A 14,608-nucleotide genomic window follows, 5' to 3' on the forward strand; every position below is an offset into this window, starting at 1 on the left:
TGCAGTTCAATATAAATTTATTTCTTACCAAAAAACTGGTACTCAAACATTTTCGTATTTTGTAATATCAACTTTAAAACCAGCAACACGGCAAACTAACAACATGCTGCCATACGGAAAACGCGCCGCTACCAATCAAGTAATCGATTGTCATATTCAACCAATCAACAACCGGTACGATTGTGACAGCAAATCAGTACGATTTTACTGACTACTTAGTATCCTATCCTGGTTGACAAGTAGTCAGTACGAAAATGTTTGAGTACCAGTTTTTGCAGTAAGAAATAAATTTATATTGAACTGCAAACGCTATATAAATTATTATCAAGGGTTACAAGGTTTAAAACTGTTGATTTTAATCATTATCATTCACCTTTCCGTCATTTTCGATCTAGAAGTCATTTTTTCAGTAGCGAAAACTTCTCTCTGTTAGTCTTTCACTTCTCTTACATAAATAGTGGATGGAACGGGAAGAAAAACATCAAATTTTGATACATGATATTTGGAAGATTTTGTACCAAATTACTTTGGCTGCACTGGCGACCACCTCGTCAGAGCATTCGACTAAAAAACAACAAGGCAGTCTCAATTGAGTTGTCACATCCTATCCTAGGTTGAAGTATACACTGAGAGCAGCTTTGCAGATGAAATTACTATATTGTAGAGTTAAATTAAAAACACAACGCCACTAGATTTGTGCAGACTATATGTTGCGTTTGTACCAAACTTAATAAGCGTTTACTTTTACCATGGCCTAAACGCAAAATGGAACAGTCAAAATTATCACGTTTATGAACTACAATCCAGTAATAAAATTTACTATGCGGCGCTTTTAAAATAAAAATGAATTTGCTAATTGGGAATAGTATTTTGAAAATTCAATAAAAAATGGAGCTCATTTATTTTTTTTGTTTATTTTTCTAAACATTTAGATTATTACACATATGTTGTACATAATTGATTTGATAGAAATCGAAATGAAAATTATGCGGAATGTCCCGGTTGAAAATAACAGGATAAACCCGATAAAATCATGCATTCTTCATCCATCCGCAACATCTTGACGGGAATGACGAACATCCAGCGAAAACTTCATCTGAGCCAGCATCGCGACTGAAATCAACACCGGATCTAAAGAAACCTGGTACTTGATGCCAGTAATGCTCGACAGCCACAGCTACAAGTAAAATCTTCTCTCTCAACGCCCGCGCCATCACAGAATTCAGCAATCTCGAGAAACGACCCAACTCAGCATCGGTTTCACGCAACTGAAAAAAGAACCAATATCACGGATTGTCCAACCCTTATTTATACTTAACTAACCCATCCTCTCACTCGCTGAATGGTCTCCCGCTGTTCGCCCACATCCTGCTGTACCTGGCTTCCGATCTGTTCCGTCTCCAGCATCACCCGGTAGCTATCTCTCAGGTAGTTACCCGTCCGCTCCAACCGTTCGCTATTGTCCAGCAGCCGACGCTTCTGATCCTGCTGAATACCAATCTGATCGAACTCATCCGCCGAATCGTAGCCGGCCACTCCCTTCGGTCGATCCGTTTTTGCATTCGAAATTCCTGCTGCAGTCTCTTCCACTCCACCTGATTCAAACGGGACGTGTATTCCGGTCGATTTACCTGTGGAACATCACGAATTCGGGAGTTTTGTCGGGAACGGGGCACTCTGCATCGCCAAGCAATATGTAAGATTATAACATCTTCAGGCTGTAATAAAGGCTGTGATTTAGAAAAGTGTTTTTTGTTAAATCTTAGAATTACAATAGTCTATGTATGAAAAATACTTACTTTAGATCCAGATTATTCTGTTTATTACGGGTTTATAAATTTCATGGAAACAAACTCACTCAATTCCTGACAACAAATGTGTCGCTTCTCAATATGGCGGCTTTAATGTTGCGTTGTGGATATTTTCTTCAGCATGGATAGTTATTGATTTAACTATGCGCATGGTTATATCAAGCACAATGAAGTTATATCAATAATGTATATATTTTTTTCAACTTATTCTTAAAATAGTAATGTGAAAAATGATTTCACGGTAATAATTACTGCAACGATTATTTCAGTGTAGGACTGGCACCGCTGCTGTGTCAGCACCGAGTAATGAGAGGGTTTTAAACAGGGTATAGACATCCCTATCTAACTCCCTTCACCTAAAAATAGCCACCATGTCCTGGGCACAGTGTGCAGATAGACCGCTGTCAGTTGCATGAGATGTCAACAATCGTCAACAACACCAATTATTGTGGCTTGATAATTGAAAATATCCACAACACTAAAAGAGCAGAATTTATTTTTTAGATTCTGCTCAAGCTTTTAACGGTAAACTAGAAGACAAATTGTTGTTCTGCATGTAAGTAAAATCAAAATTGATCATGTAGATAAGTTTTGAATCAATTAAACTCATTAGTCACATTTAATGAATATTCCCGATTAAAGTTGCATATTGAAGAAAGCTGAATTTGGATGTTTTATGATGTTAAGTTTTTGTAGATTTGACGCACGTTGCTCGGCGTTGGTGTTGGCTATACTAAACATGAGCTCTTAGCATAGGCCTGGTTTTAAAAGTTATCGGTTGAAAAGTCCGCAACAACGACACCAGTCAACAATTTCCCGATGTTTTTTTAAATTTTATCGATTTATTTGAAAAAATCAAAATAAAAACAAAAAAATCCGAGTTCGCGCGAGTGATTTTTTAAGATTCTGTTATTTTTGCCGAAAAAATCGAAATATATGAAAAGCAGCTATCGGTGAACGTTCAACACCGGGAAACACACTCTAACTCACAGGGATTCAAGGGACAAGGGATTCCCAAAGGAATCCTCCAGGGATTCCCAAAGGAATCCTCCAGGGATTCCCAAAGGAATCCTCCAGGGATTCCCAAAGGAATCCTCCAGGGATTCCCAAAGGAATCCTCCAGGGATTCCCAAAGGAATCCTCCAGGGATTCCCAAAGGAATCCTCCAGGGATTCCCAAAGGAATCCTCCAGGGATTCCCAGAGGAATCCTCCAGGGATTCCCAGAGGAATCCTCCAGGGATTCCCAGAGGAATCCTCCAGGGATTCCCAGAGGAATCCTCCAGGGATTCCCAGAGGAATCCTCCAGGGATTCCCAAAGGAATCCTCCAGGGATTCCCAAAGGAATCCTCCAGGGATTCCCAAAGGAATCCTCCAGGGATTCCCAAAGGAATCCTCCAGAGATTCCCAAAGGAATCCTCCAGAGATTCCCAAAGGAATCCTCCAGAGATTCCCAAAGGAATCCTCCAGGGATTCCCAAAGGAATCCTCCAGGGATTCCCAAAGGAATCCTCCAGGGATTCCCAAAGGAATCCTTTGGGAATCCTCCAGGGATTCCCAAAGGAATCCTCCAGGGATTCCCAAAGGAATCCTCCAGGGATTCCCAAAGGAATCCTCCAGGGATTCCCAAAGGAATCCTCCAGGGATTCCCAAAGGAATCCTCCAGGGATTCCCAAAGGAATCCTCCAGGGATTAAAGAAGGAATCCTCCAGGGAATCCTCCAGGGATTCGGAAGGGAATCCTCCAGGGATTCCGAAGGGAATCCTCCAGGGATTCCCGAAAGAATCCTCCAGGGATTCCCAAAGAAATCCTCCATGGACTCCCATAGGAATCCTCCAGGGATTCCCAAAGGAATCCTCCAGGGATTCCCAAAGGAATCCTCCAGGGATTCCCAAAGGAATCCTCCAGGGATTCCCAAAGGAATCCTCCAGGGATTCCCAAAGGAATCCTCCAGGGATTCCCAGAGGGATCCTCCAGGATTCCCAAAGGAATCCTCCAGGGATTCCCAAAGGAATCCTCCAGGGATTCCCCAAAGGAATCCTCCAGGATTCCCAAAGGGATCCTCCAGGATTTCCCAAAGGAATCCTCCAGGGATTCCCAAAGGACTCCTCCAGGGATTCCCAAAGGAATCCTCCCGGGACTCCCAAAGGAATCCTCCAGGGATTCCCAAAGGAATCCTCCAGGGATTCCCAAAGGAATCCTCCAGGGATTCCCAAAGGAATCCTCCAGGGACTCCCAAAGGAATCCTCCAGGGATTCCCAAAGGAATTCTACAGGGATACCCAACGGAATTCTACAGGGATACCCAACGGAATTCTACTGGCATTCCCAAAGGAATCCTCCAGGGATTCCCAAAGGAATCCTCCAGGGATTCCCAAAGGAATCCTCCAGGGCTTCCCAAAGGAATCCTCCAGGGATTCCCAAAGGAATCCTCCAGGGATTCCCAAAGGAATCCTCCAGGGATCACGGATACAAATTTCATCCATTTGCTTCAAAAATATACATGTTTATTTTCAAAATGGTAATATGTTTGAATCAAACATATTTATTTTTAAAACCAAATTGAATTCCTGTTTGTTTTATACATACACTAGTGGACAGTCCCTCGCTCGCTCTTGCAAAAGTAAACAAAAACTCGAGTTCGGATCGGATCCGATCGGAAGTCAGCAGAGGAGCAGGAGCAAAAGTAGAAGCATATGTTTTCTTGCTTCCAAATCGAGGATAGGGATGTTTTTCAGGTACAGAAAGGTAAGTAAATGAAATATGAACGTTTGGAATTGTGAAATCTGGTAGTCAAATGCTACCAGAATATGAAAATTGGTAGAATTGATAAGAAAATATTATGAGGGGTCGACCCAAAACAATAATATCCATGTTTGCTTCAAACATTTAGATAGTTAAAACAACTTGAAACGCACATTTGATTCAATAAAAAGTTTTTGTTCGCTTCAAATGCAACAATATGTTTGTTCCAAACAGATTTATTTTTGATGCCAGAGCAAACTGAATTTATGTTTGGATTTACCTAGAATATGTTTGTTTTTAACGTAGTTTTTTCTGCGTGATTCCCAAAGGAATCCTCCAGGGATTCCCAAAGGAATCCTCCAGGGATTCCGAAGGGAATCCTCCAGGGATTCCGAAGGGAATCCTCCAGGGATTCCGAAGGGAATCCTCCAGGGATTCCGAAGGGAATCCTCCAGGGATTCCGAAGGGAATCCTCCAGGGATTCCGAAGGGAATCCTCCAGGGATTCCGAAGGGAATCCTCCAGGGATTCCGAAGGGAATCCTCCAGGGATTCCGAAGGGAATCCTCCAGGGATTCCGAAGGGAATCCTCCAGGGATTCCGAAGGGAATCCTCCAGGGATTCCGAAGGGAATCCTCCAGAGATTCCCAAAGGCATCCTCCAGGGATTCCCAAAGGAATCCTCCAGGGATTCCCAAAGGAATCCTCCAGGGATTCCCAAAGGAATCCTCCAGGGATAAAAACAAAAAAATCCGAGTTCGCGCGAGTGATTTTTTAAGATTCTGTTATTTTTGCCGAAAAAATCGAAATATATGAAAAGTCTTTCTGACAGCTATCGGTGAACGTTCAACACCGGGAAACACACTCTAACTCACAGGGATTCAAGGGACAAGGGATTCCCAAAGGAATCCTCCAGGGATTCCCAAAGGAATCCTCCAGGGATTCCCAAAGGAATCCTCCAGGGATTCCCAAAGGAATCCTCCAGGGATTCCCAAAGGAATCCTCCAGGGATTCCCAAAGGAATCCTCCAGGGATTCCCAAAGGAATTCTCCAGGGATTCCCAGAGGAATCCTCCAGGGATTCCCAGAGGAATCCTCCAGGGATTCCCAGAGGAATCCTCCAGGGATTCCCAGAGGAATCCTCCAGGGATTCCCAGAGGAATCCTCCAGGGATTCCCAAAGGAATACTCCAGAGATTCCCAGTGGAATCCTCCAGAGATTCCCAAAGGAATCCTCCAGGGATTCCGAAGGGAATCCTCCAGGGATTCCGAAGGGAATCCTCCAGGGATTCCGAAAGGAATCCTCCAGGGATTCCGAAAGGAATCCTCCAGGGATTCCGAAGGGAATCCTCCAGAGATTCCGAAGGGAATCCTCCAGGGATTCCGAAGGGAATCCTCCAGGGATTCCGAAGGGAATCCTCCAGGGATTCCGAAGGGAATCCTCCAGGGATTCCGAAGGGAATCCTCCAGGGATTCCGCAGGGACTCCTCCCGGGACTCCGAAGGGAATCCTCCAGGATTCCCAAAGGAATCCTCCAGGGATTCCCAAAGGAATCCTCCAGGGATTCCCAAAGGAACTCCAGGATTCCGAAGGGAATCCTTCAGGGATTCCAAAGGGAATCCTCCAGGGATTCCGAAGGGAATCCTCCAGGGATTCTGAATCCTCAGGGATTCCCAAAGGAATCTCCAGGATTCCCAAAGGAATCCTCCAGGGATTCCGAAGGGAATACTCCAGGGATTCCGAAGGGAATCCTCCAGGGATTCCGAAGGGAATCCTCCAGGGATTCCGAAGGGAATCCTCCAGGGATTCCGAAAGGAATCCTCCCAGGATTCCCAAAGGAATCCTCCCAGGATTCCCAAAGGAATCCTCCCAGGATTCCCAAAGGAATCCTCCCAGGATTCCCAAAGGAATCCTGCAGGTGTCCCCAAAGGAATCTTTCAGCGATTCCTAAAGAAATCTGCCAGTGATTCCCACAGGAATCCTCCAGGGATTCAAAGGAATCCTCCAGGATTCGCAAAGGTATCCTTCAGGGATTCCCAAAGGAATCCTGCAGGTGTCCCCAAAGGAATCTTTCAGCGATTCCTAAAGAAATCTGCCAGTGATTCTCAAAGGAATCGTGCAGGGGTTCCCAAAGGAGTCTTCCAGGAGTTTCCAAAGAAATCCTTCAGTGATTCCCAAAGGAATCCTTCAGTGATTCCCAAAGGAATCCTCCAGGGATTCCCAAAGGAATCCTCCAGGGATTCCCAAAGGAATCTCCAGGGATTCCCAAAGGAATCCTCCAGGGATTCCCAAAGGAATCCTCCAGGATTCCCAAAGGAATCTCCAGGGATTCCCAAAGGAATCCTCCAGGATTCCCAAAGGAATCCTCCCGGGATTCCACAAGGAATCCTCCAGGGATTCCACGATGAATCCTCCTGGGATTCCAAATGGGAATCCTCCCGGGATTCCTCAAGGAATCCTGCCGTGATTCCACAAGGAATCCTTCCGGGATTCCACAAGGAATCCTCCCGGGATTCCACAAGGAATCCTCCCGGGATTCCACAAGGAATCCTCCCGGGATTCCACAAGGAATCCTCAGGATTCCCAAAGGAACTCCTCCAGGATTCCCAAGGAATCCTCCAGGGATTCCCAAAGGAATCCTCCAGGATTCCCAAAGGAATCCTCCAGGGATTCCCAAAGCAATCCTCCAGGGATTCCCAAAGGAATCCTCCAGCGATTCCCAAAGGAATCCTCCAGGGATTCCCAAAGGAATCCTCCAGGGATTCCCAAAGGAATCCTCCAGGGATTCCCAAAGGAATCCTCCAGGGATTCCCAAAGGAATCCTCCAGGGATTCCCAAAGGAATCCTCCAGGGATTCCACAAGAAATCCTCCAGGGATTCCCAAAGGAATCCTCCAAGAGAATACGAAAGCAAACCTCAAAGGGATTCCCAAAGGAATCCTCCAGGGATTCCCAAAGGAATCCTCCAGGGATTCCCAAAGGAATTCTTCAGGGATTCCCAAAGGAATCCTCCAGGATTCCCAAAGGAACTCTCCAGGGATTCCGAAGGGAATACTCCAGGGATTCCGAAAGGAATCCTCCAGGGATTCCGAAAGGAATCCTCCAGGGATTCCGAAAGGAATCCTCCAGGGATTCCGAAGGGAATCCTCCAGGATTCCCAAAGGAATCCTCCAGGGATTCCCAAAGGAATCCTCCAGGGATTCCCAAAGGAATCCTCCAGGATTCCCAAAGGAACCTCCAGGGATTCCCAAAGGAATCCTCCAGGGGATTCCCCAAAGGAATCCTCAGGGATTCCCAAAGGAATCCTCCAGGGATTCCCAAAGGAATCTCCAGGATTCCCAAAGGAATCTCCAGGGATTCCCAAAGGAATCCTCCAGGGATTCCCAGGAATCCTCCAGGGATTCCCAAAGGAATCCTCCAGGGATTCCCAATCCTCCTCAGGGATTCCCAAAGGAATCCTCCAGGGATTCCCAAAGGAATCCTCCAGGGATTCCCAAAGGAATCTTCCAGGGATTCCCAAAGGAATCCTCCAGGGATTCCCAAAGGAATCCTCCAGGGATTCCCAAAGGAATCCTCCAGGGATTCCCAAAGGAACCCTCCAGGGATTCCCAAAGGAATCCTCCAGGATTCCCAAAGGAATCCTCCAGGGATTCCCAAAGGATCCTCCAGGATTCCCAAAGAATCCTCCAGGATTCCCCCTGGAATCCTCCAGGATTCCCCCTGGAATCCTCCAGGATTCCCCCTTGAATCCTCCAGGATTCAAAGGAATCCTCCAGGGATTCCCAAAGGAATCCTCCAGGATTCCTGTAAAGGAATCCTCCAGGGATTCCCCAAAGGAATCCTCCAGGGATTCCCAAAGGAATCCTCCAGGGATTCCCAATGAATCCTCCAGGGATTCCCAAAGAATCCTCCAGGGATTCCCCAAAGGAATCCTCCAGGATTCCCAAAGGAATCCTCCAGGGATTCCTCCAGAAGGAATCCTCCAGGGATTCCCAAAGGAATCCTCCAGGGATTCCCAAAGGAATCCTCAGGATTCCAAAGGAATCCTCCAGGGATTCCCAAAAGGAATTCCTCCAGGATTCCCAAAGGAATTCCTCCAGGATTCCTGTAGGAATTCCTCCAGGATTCCCAAAGGAATCTTCCAGAGATTCCCAAAGGAATCCTCCAGGGATTCCAAAGGAATCTCCAGGGATTCCCAAAGAATCTTCCAGGGATTCCCAAAGAAATATTTCAGGGATTCTCAAAGCAATTCTGCACGGAGTCTCGAAGAAATTCATCAGGGATTCTCAAAGGAAACATCTAGGGATTCCCAAAGGAATCACTTCCAGGGATTCCCCAAAGGAATCCTCCAGGGATTCCCAAAGGAATTCCTCCAGGATTCCCAAAGGAACTTCCAGGATTCCCAAAGGAATCCTCTCAGGATTCCCAATGGAATTCTCCAGGGATTCCCAAAGCGAATCCTCCAGGGATTCCGAAGGGAATCCTCCAGGGATTCCGAAGGGAATCCTCCAGGGATTCCGAAGGGAATCCTCCAGGGATTCCGAAGGGAATCCTCCAGGGATTCCGAAGGGAATCCTCCAGGATTCCCAAAGAACCTCCAGGATTCTCAAAGGAATCCTCCAGGGATTCCCAAAGGAATCCTCCAGGATTCTTCAAAGGAATCCTCCAGAGATTCCCAAAGGAATCCTCCAGGGATTCCCAAAGGAATCCTCCAGGGATTCCCAAAGGAATTCTCCAGGGATTCCCCAAGGAATCCTCCAGGGATTCCTCAAAGAATTCTCCAGGGATTCCCAAAGGAATCCTCCAGGGATTCCCAAAGGAATTCTCCAGGGATTCCCAAAGAAATCCTCCAGTGATTCCCAAAAGAATCCTCCAGGGATTCCCAAAGGAATCCTCCAGGGATTCCCAAAGAAATCCTCCAGAGATTCCCAAAGGAATCCTCCAGGGATTCCCAAAGGAATTCTCCAGGGATTCCCAAAGGAATCCTCCAGGGATTCCCAAAGGAATTCTCCAGGGATTCCCCAAGGAATCCTCCAGGGATTCCTCAAAGAATCCTCCAGGGATTCCTCATGGAATCTTTCAGGGATTCCCCAAGGAATCCTCCAGGGATTCCCCAAGGAATCCTCCAGGGATTCCCCAAGGTATCCTGCGTGTTTAGTGACCGTTGTGATTACCTGTGATGATGATGTTGATGATGGTCCCGCCACATACCCCTACAAAGGTTTGAGCTAGACGATTTATCTTTAAGATAATTAATAATGATCAATTTTAATCAGATTTGGCAAACAATAAACGATCCGATTATTTCCACAGATATAAATAACGTTAACAAATAACATCGCTATACAGCAAAAAACATAAGTTAGTAAAAAGAAATAGTTGAATTCCACCACAGAGTTTTGCAAGCATCATCAGTGGTACAGCGAGTCCGATTAAGTTACAAAACTTGTGATACCTCTCGCATGATGCCAAAAGTTTCGTCAAGAAGCGCGTACTCAAACTATTCTCGCTAGTACCAATCAATTTAATTTACTCGAAAAAATTCAAAACTTGTGTTACCTCTCCGTAGATACCAAAAGTCTCGATAAAATCGCGTTCTATCTGAGAGCTCACTACTTTTTATAGTATCCTTCAAATAGTTCCAAATGTTTCAAGTATTGATTATAAAATCATAAAAAGTCATTTATACCTGTATTCGCGCGCGATTCTCAAACATTTGTAGACTACACAAAAGAATGTAAAAATACAAATCAATAAATAAAATACCATCATCATCATCGAGGCGAACAAAAATAGTCTATAAGCGCCCTAATGAAATAAAAAATCATTTACATTGTTCAAGAAAAGACATCCGTTATCACAAACTTCGTCAAGATACACAATTAGTCAATACCAAAAACTTAAATATATGAGTTTAAAAAACAGCTTTTACGTGTGAAATACAAAGTCTCTTGAACTGTGATAGTGTCCTTGCACGCTTGATGTGTATAGGCATCGAATTGAATACGTTTATTCCTTTATAAAACAATGAATTTTGTGAAGCTCCATACAAAAAAATAAAAATAAAAATAATAACCTGTGAAGCAGCCAGCAGGAAGCCGCAGTATTCTATTTTATCTCGATATTATGCTTCTCGAGATAAAATAGAATACTGCGGCTTCCTACTGGTTGCTTCTCAGGTAATCGCAACGGTCACTAAACACAACAGAGTCAATGAAAATCTCACCCATCATATGCACTTGCCATGTTAAACACTCTCCTTGTATTTGTTAAATATCTTGGCTGTGCATATGCACAGCATATGTTTCGAAATGGACAAATTGATATGAAATTTGCGAAAAAGAATCCACGTGTCTTGGAGAGACTCCTGAACCTCAACCTCCTACTCTCTAGATAGGCGTGATAGCCCCTACACAACAAGACCACTTAAAGGTCACGTTTGCGGAAAACCCATCAGAATCCGAGTACCAACCTCCACCGCGGTTAGCTCTCTTTTTTGCAAATTGAATATCTTTCGGATGCTTGATTTGTCCAATCTCCACATGTGCTTTACTGTTGTATATCCACAGTCAAGCGAGTGCACATTGTTTATTAAACGAGAGGATCGCACTCCAAAATACCCAACAAGGAAAAAAAAAGGAGGTTAAGGGTTCGAGTCCCTCCAAGACACGTGGATTCTTTTTCGCAAATTTCATATCAATATGTCCATTTCGAAACATATACTGTGCATCTCTTGGTGCATCTCCACAGCCAAGATATTTAACAAAAAAAAATGGTTTTCGTACAGCCGAGCAGAATAATATGCAATTAATTGGCTCTCCATGTACTCAGTGACTCCGGTTGCCTCTCACTAATATTTACAATCAAACGTTGCTGTCATTTCGCGAAAAGCACGTGGTTTTGTTTTGAGCGGGAAAATTCTGCCTATCTCTTAACACGGCGGCTATCTTGACGTTTACCTTCGCAGTCGAGCCTGCGAGTGTAAGACCACCGCAGCATTCTAGAAAAAGATAAGCGCGACAATAACTGAAAAGTAAACATATTGCAGTTATCGAACTGTAATTTAACAAATGCTTTCGATATCTTTTAATCGGGTGGGTTTTGTAGGGTTCTGTATAGAATGCTTACAAACACATTACTTGGTTTTCGAATATACTAACCTGATTATTTACAGACCATGGATATCAAGACGGAAAACTGGGAGCACGGCTTCGCGAGGAGAGGGACTACGAGGACGTGAACGGTATAGAGCGGTAGTGTCTAGTGCTGTGATCAAATTATAAATAAAGAATCTAAAGATAAATAATAACTTAAATCCCTACAATTGGCGACGAGCGGGTTAAAGAATCATTCGCGGTTTAAGGTATGTTGAAGGATAAGTTTGTTAATGAATTTAAGAAGAAAAACACGAGTTTTGTGAAACTGACGCTCCTCTGAAAAAACAAAATGGCTGGATGGATAGTTTTTTTTAGTTGACCGTAAGAAAAATTGGAGAGAGATGCAAACTTAGTGGAGTGGGAGAGAGATGCGGACTTAGTGGAGAGTGCTTGTAAATGGTCATAGTGTGGTGTGGTGGATAAGAAAAGCAAAGAGAGGAAGGGTAAGGGTGAAAAATGATCTATTGTTGCTTGCGAGAACGGGACCAGCCAAAGTTTTGATGTAGAAAAGTCGAGAGATCACTTAATGGAGAGTGTTTGTGACTGGTTTTGAGGGGAAACCCAACACAGAAAAAGCACAAGAAAATGAAGAGAGAAAATCAAAATGACAAAATATTAATCCATCGCTGTTGGTGAGAATAAACATAACCAAAAATTTTGTTAGTGAAATAGAGGCACGCCAGAGAACTTGTGTGTTTATGTGAGCGTTTTATGATTAATGTGTGGAGCGTATATGGATGGGTGTTTATTTTGGCCATTCACAAGAATTATTGGTTTTGTAGTGAATGGATAAGGAGAGTATATATATTCTATTCTAGATATATTACAGGTAAGTGTTTATCATTCATGTTATTTTGATGGTTATGCACTGTTCTATGGTGTTGATATATACAAATATAGCGTATAGTTTTAAAAAGTGTGCTGGGGGCAAATGTTATTTAATGTCTTCATGAAAGGAGGATATTGGATGAAACATTTTTTTTATTGAGTTTTAAATTCTCTATTTTGACTCAACTGATTTAAAAAGAATATATTTATATACATTTTATACATTGTATCTAGATGCTTGACATCATTACATTTATTTGTTGGCCTAGATAACAACTATTTTTATTGGCGTAATTTGCTTTTCAGCATGAATTGTTTTTCTTCTCGGTTACTAAAGTTGTTTCAACTTAAGATTCAAAAATCACATTCCTAATAATGTATTGTTATTTGATCGTGAGTATCTTCTATCCAAAAGTTGAACTATCAATAGTGGAAATATTTTACCTTCCGTATTGAATATTACTCTTATTATGCGCAATATTGTTTATGAAAATGTATTTACAGATTCATACAAAAGTTCCAATTCACCGTGGAAAGCAGCAAGGAAAGCAGTCATAGTAGGGAGCTATTTGCCATTTGCAAAAAAAAAAAAGAAAAAAACATTTTAGTGAGTACATTTACGTTTACACCAAACTTAATAAGTAGAGTTCAAACTGTTTCATTGAATAGGACTATTATTGTTTTAGAGCAGGGAGCCTACAAGTCAACGGAACAAATAGCAGGGAGCTATTTTGTGTAATTCTAGGGCAGGGAGCCCAGATGGGGAGCGATCCACAGCAAGCATATGTATTGTGTTGCACTTGGGTAGATACCAAAAGAAGTACACATGGGGCATAGCCGGTAGCTATGCTGTATAGCTCTAGTGCAGGGAGCCTAGAGGCTAATACCTAATACACTGTATGGCAATCAGAAGTCAACGTTGTGTTGACCGTGTGTGGAGTTTTGAAAATCTAAATGCAAGTAGATATAGCAGGGAGCTATATACACCAATTCAGCTCCAGTGCAGGGAGCCTGAAGTTAAAAAGAAGTACCTCCATGAAATATGAGGTTGGTTTGTAATGGTTGTATTATAATACAGTAAAATTTAAAAAGGATAAGGTGCATATGTGTATGATTTAAGCGTATTTTTGTGTTTTTGCTAAATAAAACAATGAAAAAAGTCTATTCGACATTTTATGTGATGTGACATGGGTTGTGTGATTATAAATTGAAAATAGTTCTTGTGAATGGTTCCAAATTAAATCAAATTAAAGCGCTATAAAATGAAAACACGCTTCAGTGGAATATTTAAAAAAAATAAACAACGGAGTTTTTTTGTGATTTATAGATGGATGAAAGTCGACCCCTGCCAATGTTCCGATGCGAACAAATAGAACCAAGTAAATTGGCAAAGGAATGGCGCAAATGGAAAGACTCTCTGGAGTTTTATTTCGACTCCGATCAGATAGTCGATCAGAAAAATAAAGCGTTCGAAAATGTTGCTGCACTTTGGTGGTCCTCAATTGCAGAAGGTTTATAAAAGTTTGAAGGTACCGAAGATTTTTCCGCTGGTTATGTTAGAAAAACGGTGGTACGATGTGGCTGTTGATCGTTTGGATGCGTACTTTAAGCCACGCTGTCAAGATGTTCTGGAGAGGCATAAGTTGAGAAATATGAAACAAGGCGTTCATGAAAGTTTTTCTCTCACTATCTATTGCGTTTACGTCAACAGCTGAGGACTGTGGATTCGATAAATATTCTAAAAGATATTCGGAATATCCTAGAGGAGATTGTGCTTATCGATGTAATTGTCGAGGGTGCAATTTACCGGAGCTCCGAAGAAAAATCCTCGAGAAAGATCAGTCGCTGTCAGATATTGAAGTTTTGGGAACATCCATGGAGAGTGTCCGGCTGCAAGAAAAGGAACTGAGAATCAGCGTCCACAGCGATAGTAGTCAGTCGAAATCTGTAAAATAAAGACGTGGAAATCAAAGGGGAACGCCAACAGGGCCGAATATTGAAGCGATTCAATCATGGACCGTTCAAAACAGGAATTAACGAAGTAGACATTATTTGTTACGGTTGCGGAAAATACGGG

The 14,608-nt window shown here is 43.0% G+C and overlaps 1 pseudogene; it reads right to left on the reverse strand.

Annotated features, from left to right (window-relative positions):
- Nucleotides 1-902: 902 nt before the first annotated feature.
- LOC134207460 (vesicle transport through interaction with t-SNAREs homolog 1A-like) lies at nt 903-2,147 on the reverse strand (annotated as a pseudogene).
- Between the last annotated feature and the right edge of the window lie 12,461 nt (nt 2,148-14,608).

Source organism: Armigeres subalbatus, chromosome 1, assembly GCF_024139115.2.
Source record: "Armigeres subalbatus isolate Guangzhou_Male chromosome 1, GZ_Asu_2, whole genome shotgun sequence".
In the NCBI taxonomy this organism is placed as follows: Eukaryota; Metazoa; Arthropoda; class Insecta; order Diptera; family Culicidae; genus Armigeres; species Armigeres subalbatus.